The 13,988-nt window shown below is 47.0% G+C and overlaps 1 long non-coding RNA gene across 1 annotated transcript in view; it reads left to right on the top strand.

The window, feature by feature from the left end:
• Window positions 1-13,786, top strand: part of LOC138847454 (uncharacterized) — a 103,588-nt gene extending 89,802 nt beyond the window's left edge. The window contains exon 3 of the long non-coding RNA XR_011385298.1: window positions 13,140-13,786. This is a non-coding gene — a long non-coding RNA (uncharacterized lncRNA). The remainder of the gene's footprint in view (window positions 1-13,139) is intronic.
• The last annotated feature ends 202 nt before the right edge of the window (window positions 13,787-13,988 follow it).

Below are 13,988 nucleotides of genomic sequence, written 5' to 3'. Positions count from 1 at the left end.
ACTGGCTTTTGTGGAAACCACAAATGGAGAACTTGTCTGGGAATGAGGTCAACAAAGGGGATGAACTGGGAGCTGGAGACAAATAGATTGTTGGTAGCTTCTTTTGAGCCCCTGGATCCATCCAGGCCTGAAACCAGAGCCTCTAAGCCAATGTGAAGCTACAGAAGCCATCCGTTCTCTCTTTTGCTCAAGTAGGTTTCAGTTTGGTCTCTGCCACTCAAATGACTTTTTAATACAAATGAGCTTGGGTGTTAGATTGGGGAAATCAGTAAGTGGGATTATTTATGTGTCATAAGAAGAAAGGGAGATGAGTGGTTTCAGACCCTCCATAGTAGAAATGACTAATACCCCAGGTCACTTGGTAGCCCTGAGTATGGACTTGTTCTTCTATGATTTTTAAATGGGAGGTTGAGCTGAAAGGCTCATTTCTTTTCTGTTTTTTTCTTTCTTTTTAAATTTAATTCTTGGGATCCCTATCAGCAACACTATGAATGCAGTAAGTGTGTCACTTGGGTCCTCTTTCTTGCTGTTTGAACGCCTTTCTTTTCCTTCATCGAAACCTGCTGCTCCCTGCCTGTGTGGAGAATTGAAGACCTTTTTGTTCTTCAAGGCAGCACACTGTGGCCTTCCTTTCATTTAGATCGACTTCTGCCTTCTAAACTTATCCTTCTTGTCCTACCCTCTGAGCCTTAAATTGAGTGGATGGACGGATTCTTGCTAATGTGTAAGTGGCCAGCAACACAACAGGTTAAGTCGGATATCTGGACGGGGCAGTACTTTCAATCAAAAGATGGGAACTGTACGAACTGCTGGAGTCTACTGAGGGGAGACTTTGAAGGCAATTCTTTTTGGTTATACTTTGAGGGATGACTGGCATGGCTGTTCATCTATTGCACCGTTCGTGAGCTTCGCTTTTGGAGAGAGAGGGGCTTTTTCCAAGCCTCGAATGCTGTGTGAAGTCGGGAGAGCAGGACAAGGACAGTGATCCCAGGCCTCTGCTGCTCTTCCCGCGCTCTTTTCCTGCAATGCTGGCCATCCACAGGCTGCTGACCAGGAGCCGAGAATAGCCTGGCACGGGTCCCGGAGGTTGTGCTCCCCCACCAGGGACCAGAGGACAGAACAGTCCATGCTCTGGGGGGAGCAGGGCTCCCAGCTCGCACCTGATAAGCTGGAGCTGACTTTAACAGAAGCCCATCAGATGGGACATGTTTTCAGGAATACGCCGCTCCTATCGGTCCCAAATGGAGGGTGATGGAGACACTGGCGGAGTTAATGCATTGCTGGCCCATTCCCAGGCTCTGGCAGCCCATTCCTCTCGAATTCCTCTGTAATCAGCTAAATTAGCCCATTGATAGAGCAGCTCATCAAGGAGCAGCTCCAAGGAGGGATTGATGGACGGTCACCTTTACAAGGAGCTCCGGACTGGGGGATAAATGGCCCATTTGCTCATGAGGTTGCGATTGAGCGCTTTCTTGAAGTCAATAATTTTTCCTTTCCTGCCCTCACTCTTGCTGGTCCTGGACAGAAAGAGGCCCATACCACATCAAGCCTGCTTCCTTCCGAGCTTGAGGGCAAAGCTTATGTTAACCCCTTCGTTGCTGACTGGGCATAGCATTCTCTGAGAAGTGAGGTCTTTTACTTTATAAATGCTGCATCTGCCCAGAGCCAAGATGCCAGGCCCCTCCCCGCGATTATCCTGCAGGAGAAAAGGAGTTGCTGTGATTCAGGTACCTGCAGCTTCTTCCAGATGCTACGACGTTCTTACAACTGCGCTGTTTAGAGCAGTAATGTTCCCTTTGGGGATGACTTACTGCGTATTCTCTGGAGACTTGGGGCACTCACCTGCCAGAGTCGTGAACTTCAGCATAATTCCAGGAGCTATGACTCAGAATCACCAGCGTCTGTTGTCATGCTGTACAAACAATTCCATAAGTTGTTAGGCTGTAGAAATCACAGATGGACACCTGGAGGGTGGTGAGGGGAAATGCGACTGTCCCAGCTGTACCCAGGTCATGGGGATTTACAGCCTGGCCTAGCAATCTCAATGACAGGGCAAGGCACAGGTGTAACATAGCTGTGTTTGCAAGAGAAGTGACCATGGCATGCATGCGAACACTGAGCAAGATGGTACAAAAAGTGACTTTCTGAAGGTGAAGATGCAGGCTCAGAGTTCGAATCAAATTGTTTCATGATGTGAGACTGGGAGAAACTAGGTTTTCTACATCAACACTGTTACATTGCGTATGATTTAAAAATGCATCAAACTAAGTTATGCGTAAATAAATATTTGACTCCTTCATCTGTTTCCTATAGACTTACAAGTTCATAAGCTCAAACTGGCAAAGAGTTACTTTTAGATGTTCCCATTGAGAAAAGCATGGGGTCACTTTGTATGTGGGGGATTCTCTAATATTCAGGGGTATATCCAGGTCCTTGGGTATTTCTGAAGGCATAGGGGTGATTTTGCAGATGTTTTTCTTCTTAGGTTTTAATGTGTTTAAACATTCCTCATTTTGAATGTGCTTGGAAGGGTAAGCCGAGACAACAGAGGTGGTGTGCCGGTTGTAGGTTAGCATTTATATGGCGAATGCTGTGTGGGCTGTGCCTTGTAATTCAAGGGTTCCGTGACGAAATAAATGGGGGCAGCTCTGCACTCCGTCGTACCCTTTTAGGGCAAACATACCTGACATGTCAAAGGCTCTGACAAGTCCTGCAATAAAGGACTTAAAAGAAGTAATTTAACCTAGAATTTCTTAAAAGTATTAGAGCTTAGGACTGTCGAGCACTTATTACCATCACTTAAAGCAAAACAAAATGTTATTCCAGCAATCATTTGGAAAACACTGAACAGATACCATCATGAAAATTTCAAGGGAGGGAGTCAGAATTATGAAATAATTCTCACAATCCTTTGGCATTTAGACAGCATGGAGCATCTGCACATTGAATTGCCCATGGTAAGAGTGCTTTTCCTTCTCTGTGTGGCAGAGTACACAGGCGGTTACCAGGCAACCACGGAAGGCTTAGATTTTGTGTTCAGGTAGACTTGGACCAAGCTCTGGTCTTCCTGTGAGCTGCACGCCTGTAAATAAATACCTTCACCTCTCTGGACCTCGGTTGCTTCCTCTGTTTACCTTAAAGGCTCACGTGAGAGAGGAGACCGGAGGACATTGAAGTATCCAGCTCTGGGATTAACGTTGTTGATGGCTGTTAAGTTTCTTCTCAGAGCCCTTGAACTTCTGTAAGCCTGGCCATTTGGTCCAGCTCCACCTGCTCTTGTTGTTCAACTTGAATTGTAAACCAAGACTGGAGGGGTCGTTACATTAGGACAGCCTTCACTGCCAAAGCATGTGTCTTGGGAGTCTGCCAGTGAGCTCACTGATCCCCACCTAAGAGATTTAGGAAAACTCACTCACTGGTGCTTGGTGGCCACATCCCACCAGCTCACAAGGATTGAGGCTGATGGAAACTTCAGAATTCACATGCTTCCCTGTAGGGTAGCAGTCAGCTTCATTCATTAAAACACTCCCACCATGAGTGGGCATACGGCCTAATGGTTAAGCCAACAGTTGGGACTCCTGAGTGCTGGAGTACTTGAGTTTGAGTCCTGGCTCTGTTTCCAATTCCATTTTCCTGTTAATGGGCACCCACAGGAAGCAGCAGGTAAGGCTGTAATGATTAGGTCCCTGTCACACAGGTGAGAGACCTGGCTTGAGTTCCCAGATCTTGGCTTGACTCAGCCCTGGCTGTTAGGAACCTTTGGGAAGCGGCTCAGCACTTGGGACTTCCGTCTGTCTGTCTCTCTGCCTCTCAAATAAAATAAATTAACCCCCCACCATCTTGTGTTTTAATGACAGGTACCACATATGCACACTGTGGAAATTCAACTAGGATGTCCATATATGATGTGAACATGCCTTCCTGTAGACAGAATGGCTACTAAGCTCTCTCCTTTCTCCCCATTTTATAGAAGACACAACTGAGGTTCAGAGGAGTGAAGAAAACCTGAGGTCACTCAGTTATGAATGGTGCAGGGATGTGAACTCATGTTTGTTCTGCCAGTGCCCATGATCTGTGTCACTATTACACACACACACACACACACACAATTTTCTATCACCAAATAGAATCATACTATCCCTGCCCCTCTCTAACTTGCCTTTTTTTCCCTTAATGATGTATCTCAAACACCCTTTGATAGTACCTCTTGCTCTAGTTTTATTTTAGCAGCTGCAGATTCCATTATAGACATGAACATAATTTATTTTACCAGTTCCACACTGATGGGCAGTCAGGTAGCTTGGTCCATTTGTGACATTCCTCCCCCATCCCTCCTGGGCCCTGGGAGGGCTGGGCCTCCTCCAGCTCTCAGGCTTGTAAGAGGAGAATCAGTGTAGCATCTCCATCAATCTAAGCTGCACAGTCTTTAAAAATACATAACCCAAAAAAATAAGGCTCCATTAAACAAACTTATAAAATATGAATGGGTTGCTTACCCTGCCCCTGCCCAAGAACACACGGGTCAGCTCCTTGGAACGTCGGAAAATGGAACAGCTGAGATCCTCCTCCTTAGATTTACGGGAAGGGTGTCACCCTGGCAGGTACGGGGTCTCGAATCCATTAAGTTGTGAACTTCCAATGGAAAGGACTCCAGGAATGTGTTGAACTGTGAAGAACACCCACATGTACCCCCAAAGTGTGTGTGTGTGTGTGTTCAGGCATTCTTGTATTAAGTCTCACATTTAACCAACATTTGTTCAGATAGTCTTAGTAAATCAGAGAATTGGTCAGGCTTCTGTTGAGGGGAGGATAGCTTATTGGTGAGGCAGATGGACAGGAAGCCAGGCCACTCGGTTTGGAGCCATGTGCTAACTTCATGTAATCTTAGGCGAGTTATTTTAGCTGCTCCCTGCCTCAGTTTCCTCATATGAAAGATGAAAATAACAGCCCTTACCTCGGGGATGATTGTGGGGATGAAATGGATTCAAACACGTGAGACAGTTAGTGCCTGGTGTGTGTATCCCAGATGGATTGGCTGCTGATATTTGATGTGCACACATTATTTTACATCTTTTAGAAAGTCACAATTCACACATGGTCCCTGAAAAAGCAGCCTTGGTTAGAAAGGACAACAATCCCTCCCCATGCTCCCTCCAGTCACCTGCAGTCTCCCTGTCTAAGGCGTGACTGCAGACACTTTGGGCTGGAACAGTGCAAACATCTTCTCTGTGGACATACACTCTCTGCCCTGCACACACTCACACATTCCCTGCAGACTATATGATTTAATTGCACAAACATTGCATCTTATGTACTCTTTTGTAATGTGATTTTTCTTTTTTACTTAAAATTTATTTATTTACATTTTAGTGAAGGGCAGAGAGAGAGGGAGGGAGAGATCTCATCTGCTGGTTCACACTCCAGATGCCTGTATCAGCCAGGGCTAGGCCTAGCCAAAGCCAGGGACCCAGAGCTCAATCCAGATCTCCCATGTGGGTGGCAGCACCCACCTGGGTGCTTCCCAGGTGTGTTAGGGGAGACCTGCATTGGAAGTGGAACAGCCAGAACTTGAACTGGGCACTGCAATATGGGACTCAGGTGTCCCAAGCAGGGGTTTAACCACTGTACCACACCTACCCTGTACTTATTTATTTATTTATTTATTTGGCAGGCAGAGTGGACAGAGAGAGAGAAAGGTCTTCCTTTGCCATTGGTTCACCCTCCAATGGCCACCGCGGCCGGTGTGCTGCGGCCGGCACACCACGCTGATTCGATGGCAGAAGCCAGGTACTTGTCCTGGTCTCCCTTGGGGTGCAGGGCCCAAGCACTTGGGCCATCCTCCACTGCACTCCCTGGCCACAGCAGAGAGCTGGCCTGGAAGAGGGGCAACCGGGACAGAATCCGGCACCCTGACCGGGACTAGAACCCGGTGTGCCGGCGCCGCAAGGCGGAGGATTAGCCTAGTGAGCCGCGGCGCCGGCCTCTACCCTGTACTTATAATTTCATAACTTGATTATTTGCATCTAACAGATAATCAGTATACTCATTTTGTTAGTTTGCCATTAAAATGTACCAAAGAATGTGTGGCCTAAACAACAGCGATTCCTCTTCTCACAGCTCTGGACACTCCAAGTCCGAGATCAACGTGTTTCTTCTGAGGTCTCTCTCCGTGGCTTGCAGGTGGCCACCTCCTCCCTGTGCCGTTGGTGGTCTTCCCCTGTGCTTATCTGTGTCCATTTCTCGTGAGGACGCTGATGATGCTGGATTGGGACCATGCTGATGTCTTCATTGTCACTCAGTTACCCCTTCACAGACTCTGCCTCCAGATAGAGGCACGTTTTGAGGTCCTGGGGTTAGCGTTCCAGCACGTGAGTTTTAGGCGACCTCACTCAGCCTGTTGAACTGGGATGGAGGTGAGGCGTCTGGATATTCTCTGAACCTGGGGTTTAGACACACCCTGTGTTGTGTGATGGCTCTTGGCTGGAACTGGTGGCCTGGGAGGTTCAGTATAAAATGGTGAAGGAGTCTGAGGTTTTACCTGGGCACAACGGGAAAGAGTAAGGTGACATCTGCTGTGGGGAAAGGCTTGGGACGGGTGATACTCATGTTCAGACTGTCCCTTGGGCTGACCCCAGCCTTCGCTGCCCTGCCGTGTGTTTTGGTTTGGGCCCATGACATCCCACCTGGGATGCGATTTTGCCCACAGTGCTCCACCCATTCTCACCATACGGGTCTGACGAAGCCCGGGGTGGGGGGAGGCTGATCCCTCCTAGCGGTGACGATGATTGGTCCCTCCTAGTGGTGATGATGGCTGAGGAGTAGATGGACATGACTGAGTTCATGTGGCTGACGTCACTGACAGTGAAGTCTTGGATCTAAAGACTCACCTGCAACTGACATGAGTGCATTTTCTCTGGTGATTTGACCACAGTGGCTGCTCTTTATTCTGCTCATGTGCTGGGGAAGGTGGCCTGACTCAGGGCAAGGAAGTGGGATCCATGTGTGTGTTTCCATGGCTCATAATTTCTTTTTAAAAGATCCTAATTTATAAATTTTTAAAATTATATTTTTTGTGACTTGAAGATGAGCAAGGAAAGACTTATGAGCATAGGCTCCCTAAATCATTCATTCCATACCTTAATTAAGTAAACAAATATTTTTTAAAGATTTATTTATTTGAGAGTCAGAGAGAGGAGAGGCAGAGAGAGAGAGAGAGAGAGAGAGAGAGAGGTCTTCCATGTGATGGTTCACTCCCCAAGTGGCCGCAACGGCCGGAGCTGCAGCGATCTGAAGCCAGGAGCCAGGAGCTTCTTTCAGGTCTCCCACACGGGTGCAGGGGCCCAAGCACTTGGACCATCTTCTACTGCTTTCCCAGGCCATAGCAGAGAGCTGGATCAGAAGTGGAACAGCCAGGTCTTGAACCAGTGCTCATGTGGGATGCCAGCGCTTCAGGCCAGGGCATTAACCTGCTGTGCCACAGTGCTGGGCCCCTAAGTAAACAAATATTAATGGAACACATACATGTACAAAGCATTGTACCTTGTTTAAGATGCAGAGGAAATGAAGCAGAGAGAAGTCAGGAACTTGCTGACGTTCCATCTTTCTGTACTCTTCTCCCATTCTTTCTTTCTTTCACTCTTGTGCAGAAATGCTGCTATCCAAAAGATGCCAGAAAACCTTTGGATTGAGAAGAAAATAAAATAACTATCATGGCAGGGGGAAGGCCTTAGAGATGAAATTCAGCTTCCTCATCGCCCAGGTGGTGAAATGGAGGTTGTTAGAAGTGAAATAATTTGTCGAGATGATATAAGTCCTGAGTGGCAGAGCATGGGTCCAGAGCCAGGTGGCCTCATTCTTGGCTTGATCTCATTCTTATATGCCCCCAAATTGATCTTCTTAGTGTCTTGAACTCCCCTACCCCCAGTTCATAAGCATTTATCAAGAGGAGTTGCATTTGGAACTGCTCTGTTTAAAAGAAGTGTCTAGACATTCAACTGAAATATCGCCAAAGAACTTTTCAGAAGAGTATCTGATTCACCTGTCTTCATTCATGTTTTAAAAAATATATTTTGTATGAGTTACAGAGGAAGACTTCCTAGCTATTGGTTTGCTCCCCAAATATCTGGGAGCCTGGATCTCGGGGAAGTTTGGGACCCAACTGCATGACCCACCATCTGCTGCCTCCCAGAGTGTACATTAGCAGGAAGCTGGGATCAGCAGTCAGGTCCCACACAGGTGCTCTGAGATGGGATGCAGGTATCCCAAGCAGCATCTTTACCACTGTGCTGAATGTTGGCTCCACCTCATCTCCGCTCTTACGGCCTGTAGCCATTCACAGCAGGAATATCCGTGGTTCTAACAATCCACTAATTGGATAAGTGGGAAAGAAATAACATCACGGTTTCAATTATTGTTTAATTTCCTGTGCGTTTGGACGTTTTCTTATATGAAGATAATTCAAAGAATTTATGGAAAGTGAAAATAAAAGATAAATTAATTTTGGTGCAAAAATTTTTGAAATCCACACATACTTTTTTTTTTGATAGGCAGAGTTAGACAGTGAGAGACAGACAGAGAGAAAGGTCTTCCTTCCGTTGGTTCACCCCCCAAATGGCTGCTATGGCTGGCGCGCTGTGCTGATCCGAAGCCAGGAGCCAGGTGCTTTCTCCTGGTCTCCCATGCAGGTGCAGGGTCCAAGGACCTGGGCCATCCTCCACTGCACTCCCAGGCCACAGCAGAGAGCTGGACTGGAAGAGGAGCAACCGGGACAGAATCCAGTGCCCCAACAGGGACTAGAACCCTGGGTGCCGGCGCCACAGGCGGAGGATTAGCCTAGTGAGCCGCAGCGCTGGCCCACACATACATTTTTTATAACATGCATTTTCCAGAAACTTTTGGAAGAGCTTTGTATATACTATTTCAGATTTTTTTGCACCAAACTCATTTTTTCTTTAATTTTTGACAGACTTTTGAAGTATCCTCATATTTAATTGCTTACATGTATCTATTCTGTTCTGAATTGCCTATTCATGTCCTTTCTTCATTTTTCTATAATAGGCCTTTTATTTTTCTTATTCCTTAGGAAGTATGCTTTATATAGAAAAAGGAAGAGTGATTTTTCTAATTAAAATGGTAACCCTTTGAAGGCTGCAATATTGCAGCATGGATTTTTGCACATGGTCTAGCAGTTTGCTATTTTTAATGTTTTACTTCCTAGTGATTATTCCACCAACTCTCTTCCTCTTAATTATGGGTATCTTACTTTTTTTTTTTTCCTGATTAACCCCCTTGAAACTTTGTCTCTGTCTTTGTTTGGGATTTTTATAATCCCTGTTCCTGATTTCTCCTTTTCCCTTTGTTAATAGGTCTTTGTATGTAGTTTTGTTGTGCTTTTCTAACTTCCTGAGTTGGTGCTCAGCACATTTATTTAGTATCTTTTTAAATATAATAGTAGCATAAAATATTTAAATGTAATAATATAATGTTTCTTCTGATTATAGCTTTGGGCACTCTACCTGAGATTTTTAAAATATGCAGTGTTCTCATTATTGTTATTTTCTTTGTTGTAATTATTGGTTTTGATTTCCCCTTTGTCTCAAGTTATTTGGGAGAGTACTTTTGTATTGCTCAGTGGTCAAGGTTCTTAAAAACACTTTTAAAAAATAACTTCTAGTGTCACTACCTTGTGGTCAGAAAATTCAGTTTTCTGCAGCTGCTTGCCTTTGGACATGTTGAGTTCGGATGCTGCCATGTTGGGTGGGCCTGACAGTATCTCTACTTTTTTGGAGGCTGGAAGTCAGAAGGCCTGTGGCCTGGGATGGGACTGAGACCCGACACAGATAACAGAGAAGGATCACAAGACAGCATTGTTAGATGGGCAGCTTCAGGACCCCCAACCCCTTAACATTTTAAAAAACCATTTATTTATTTGAAAGGCAGAGCAACAGAGAGGGAGAGGGAAATTGGGGTGGGTGAGCAGTGGGGAGAGAGATCTTCAGTCCTCAGGTTCGCTCCCCAGACAGCCACAGTGGCTATGGCTGCGGCAGGCTGAAGCCAGAGCTTGGAACTCCATTTACAGGGGTGGCAGGAGCCCAAGCATTTGGGGCCATTTTCTTCTGGTTTCCCATGGGCATTAGCAGGGGGCTGGATTGGAAGAGGAGCAGCCAGGACTGGAACTGGCCGATAGGAGATGCCTGTGTCACAAGCAGCAGCCTGGCCCACTGCACCACATGCTGGCCCTCCCCCGCCTTAATATTTTAAGCTGGAGGATGCCTGGTGTTACCAGAGGCTAGAATTTTCTCCTTTTAGGTAGATGAAATCCTCAAAGAGTTCATGGAAAACTGCATATTATTAAAAACCTATGGATAGGTTAAAACATTTTTTCCATTCAAATAAACATTGTTATTTCATTGTGTTTTCCATGCACTTCCTCAGGCACCCTCCTATAGGATGTGGTATCCCCTGTCTACGGGATTGCAGGATCCCAGGCTGCTCCTGTTCCTTCATCCAGGGAGGGTCCCAGAGCTGGGGGCATTCTTGGGGATTTCCCCCTGCCTGAGAAGGGCTGCTGGTCCAGCCGACGTCCTTGCTGACCTTGCACTTGAGTTTTAAGGGGAGCTGGGCCAGTTGCTGAAACCGTTGAGTCGCTGGAAGTGCTGGCTGTTGAACCATGGGTTTCCATTGGAAGACAAACAATGTTACTCATTATAGAGTCACTTAAAAAACTAGAGCAAGGGAGATATTTTTGCTTCCATATGGATTATGTTAGGGAGAGTGTGTGTGTGTGTGTGTGTGTGTGTGTGAATGTGTACACATACATAAGAAAGAGAAATGGCCCTATTATAGGAAGCCTCATTAAACAGGCCTGCAACCGGTTAGTCCATTTGCAGACTATACATCTTAATCTCCCCATGTAGCACACTAACCTGGAAGGAGAGAGAGAATCTATGGCCAGAGAGACCCTGGCTTCCTTCCAAGCCCTGGATCAGTAGACCTGCCTTTCCCTACTGGCTATCCCTCATTAGCACCATATATTAACCCAGAGAAACTGTTCTCCCACGGGGCTCCAGGAAATGGGAGAACATAGAAACTAGCTCAGAGTGGAGGAGACTCAAGTCTCTTGCCTGGATGCCATTCATACGCTGGCAGGTGCACCTGGGCCCTGGGCCCCTGAAATGGGGGCGCGGACACCAGGAGCGGGTTATGGCTTAGCGCAGTGCTGATAGGTGGAGCAACCATTCACCTGCGGCTGGCTGGTTCCCATCTGTGTTAACAGCTTCCAACTGGCCTCATTATTGGAGAAAGTGGAGGCCTTGGGACAGAAGTCTGTGGGCTGATTTTGCAGACACAACCAGTTCCTTGGAGACACTTTTAAGTTCCCACATTGCAAGGCTGAGGAAGGGGAACGCAGGCCTGAGCTGCCTTCTGCTATTCCTGGCTTGACTCTTTACCCAAATTGTCAAGGAAGTGTTGAGGTCACTTAGCCTTCAGGTTCCCCAAGTGAACGGTATTGAAGGTGGTGTGTGTGTGTGTGTGTGTGTGTGTGAGAGAGAGAGAGAGAGAGAGAGAGGTATGTGTGTGAGAGAGAGTGAGGTGTAGTGTCTGTGTGTATGTGACAGAGAGGTGGTGTGTGTGTAAGAGAGATGGTGTGTGTGAGAGAGGCGTGGTGTGTATGTGTGTGAGACAGACAGGTAGTGTAAATGTGAGAGTGTGTGTGAGAGACAGGTAGAGTGTGTGCATGAGAGAGAGAGAGCCAGGTGGTCTGTGTGTGTGTATGTGTGAATGTGTGAGAGAGGTGGAATGTGTTGAGTGGGTGGGGAGGTAGACAGAGAGATTCTACATGCTTCTTAGGCCCCTAGGGTTAAGGAGGGAAGGAAGAAAGGGACTTTCTAAAACGTGTATTTATTTCATGGCACGTGTCAGGCTTTAGGCTGGCACTTTTAAACAGATGCTCAGAAAATTACTCATTTCCCTTCCTACGCTTTCCTTCACCACCCCCACCCCTCTTCCTGAGCAGGGACCCCGCCTTGGTCCCCTTCCCCAGTCCATGCCACATGTTCCATCCCCTTGGTCCCCAGGGGGGTGTGTGTACCTGCACCACTGGCCTTCTTGGAAGCTCGTTGGAAATGCAGAATCTCTCATCCTGCTCCAGTCTAGTGGTCCAACTGTGTCTGAATGAGATCCTTAAGTGACTTGTGTGCATGCTAAGGCCCTAAATGTCTCCCCTGCTGACCCTTCTCTGCGTGTGTGCCTGTGTTTGTAACGTCTGCAGGACCCTCCCCCGGGGTGCCTTCTGTCCTGGGGATCCCCATGAACAAAGGAGGCCGGGGCTGTGTTCTGGACCCAGCATTCTTCTGTCAGAGCTCCTTGCAGTTTTCTGGAGGAAGGCTCTTCCTGGGCTTGTCTGTCCTGAGCACCTCACGGAGAGGGGAGAGCCGACACAGCTGCCCAAGGAAGGGCTGAAGATTTTCTGTAGAACCGAGGAAGATGAAGGCTGGAAATGGGCAGGAGTCTTTGAGAATGTTTGAGGCCAAGAGTCCTGCATCCAGATGCTTTTTGAAAAGTTTGGTTTCCCCAGTTAGAAGCAAGTTGCTGATAGAACAAAGCATGCATTCAATTTCATTTTGCCTGCCTTCTCGGGCCCTGTCCCCGAGGGATTTGCAGTGTGTATTCAGATATTTATTGCCTTGACCTGGATTTTCCTATGTCAGAGCAGGAAGGTGTCATTGAGATAATCACTGATAGTAAATACTGAGCAAACATGCCCCTTCGGCCCTTGTCTGTGTCCAGGAAAGACATCACCAATCAATTACTGTACTCTTCTACACTGACCTCAGATCTGGAGACAGCACTACAGATTATCACCAAGTGATCAGCATTGATTAGGTTTATGTGGGCACAGATGATCTCAGTCCAGATGCCCTGGGTTACAAGGGCACTGTCTGCAAGGTAACTTAGCTGAACGCAATGCAGATTAACATTGGTAATGGTGATAGACTTATGGTGATAAAATTACTTTGTTCCTTTTGAGAGAGCAAACACTGCTTGAATGTGGAATTGGAAGCAGAGAGCTTCAAATAATCCATTAATTTAGGCAGAGATGGATACTCAACTCTGATTTTTTTTTGGTTTGATTTCAGCATCCATCTTGGAAAGTTTCTTTGAGGAAAATCCTTCTCTTCAATGTGGTGGTGAAGGTGTGAGATCCCAGCTCCCTACCCAGTGGCTAGCAGGCGGTCAGTCAGAGCACTCCATCCTTCTGGTCTTAGTGAATGATTCCACGGTGAACAGACAACCAGTCAGAACATCCATTCATCTGGTCTCAGTGACTGCTTCAACAGCCAGCACACCCCCAGTCAAAGCATCGCGTCGGTCTGGGCTTAGTGATTTGTTTACAGGAGAGCACGTGACCCAAGCCGGATGTGTTAGATCTGGGTTCTGTCCAGGGTTGAAGATGGACAAGAATAAGTCCTTGGGGCCCAGCATTGTGACGCAGTGGGTTAAATCATGGCCTGTGATGCTGGCATTTCCATTTAGGCCCCAGTTCATGTCCTAGCTTCTCCATTTCTGATCCAGTTTCTTGTTAATGCACCTGGGAAAGCAGTAGAAGATGGCCCAAGTACTTGGGGCCCTGCACCCACATGGGAGACCTGAATGAAGCTCCTGGCTCCTGGCTTCAGCCACAAGGCCTTTGCAGCCATTTGGGGAATGAACCAGCAGATGGGAGATCAATTCTCTCTCTCTCTCCCTCTCCCCCTCCCACCCTCTCTCCCTCCTTCTATCTGTAACTCTTTCAAATAAATAAATCTTTTTTAAAAAAACATGTCCTTTGGATTTGACATGCATGTATTTTTCTGCTACCTGGGAAGCTACTCAGTAATATCGAGGATGTGGTGGAGATGAGCCTACACTCCTTCCCAGTGTTTCGTGGGGGCACATTGGCCATTTGGTGGTCTCAGTGGAGTGAGGTGTGTCCCGTGTCAAAGGTG

This window comes from Oryctolagus cuniculus, chromosome 21 (genome assembly GCF_964237555.1).
Source record: "Oryctolagus cuniculus chromosome 21, mOryCun1.1, whole genome shotgun sequence".
Taxonomy (NCBI): domain Eukaryota; kingdom Metazoa; phylum Chordata; class Mammalia; order Lagomorpha; family Leporidae; genus Oryctolagus; species Oryctolagus cuniculus.
The sequence above is the reverse complement of the archived record's forward strand: the minus strand, read 5'-3'. Positions and strand labels throughout refer to the sequence as shown.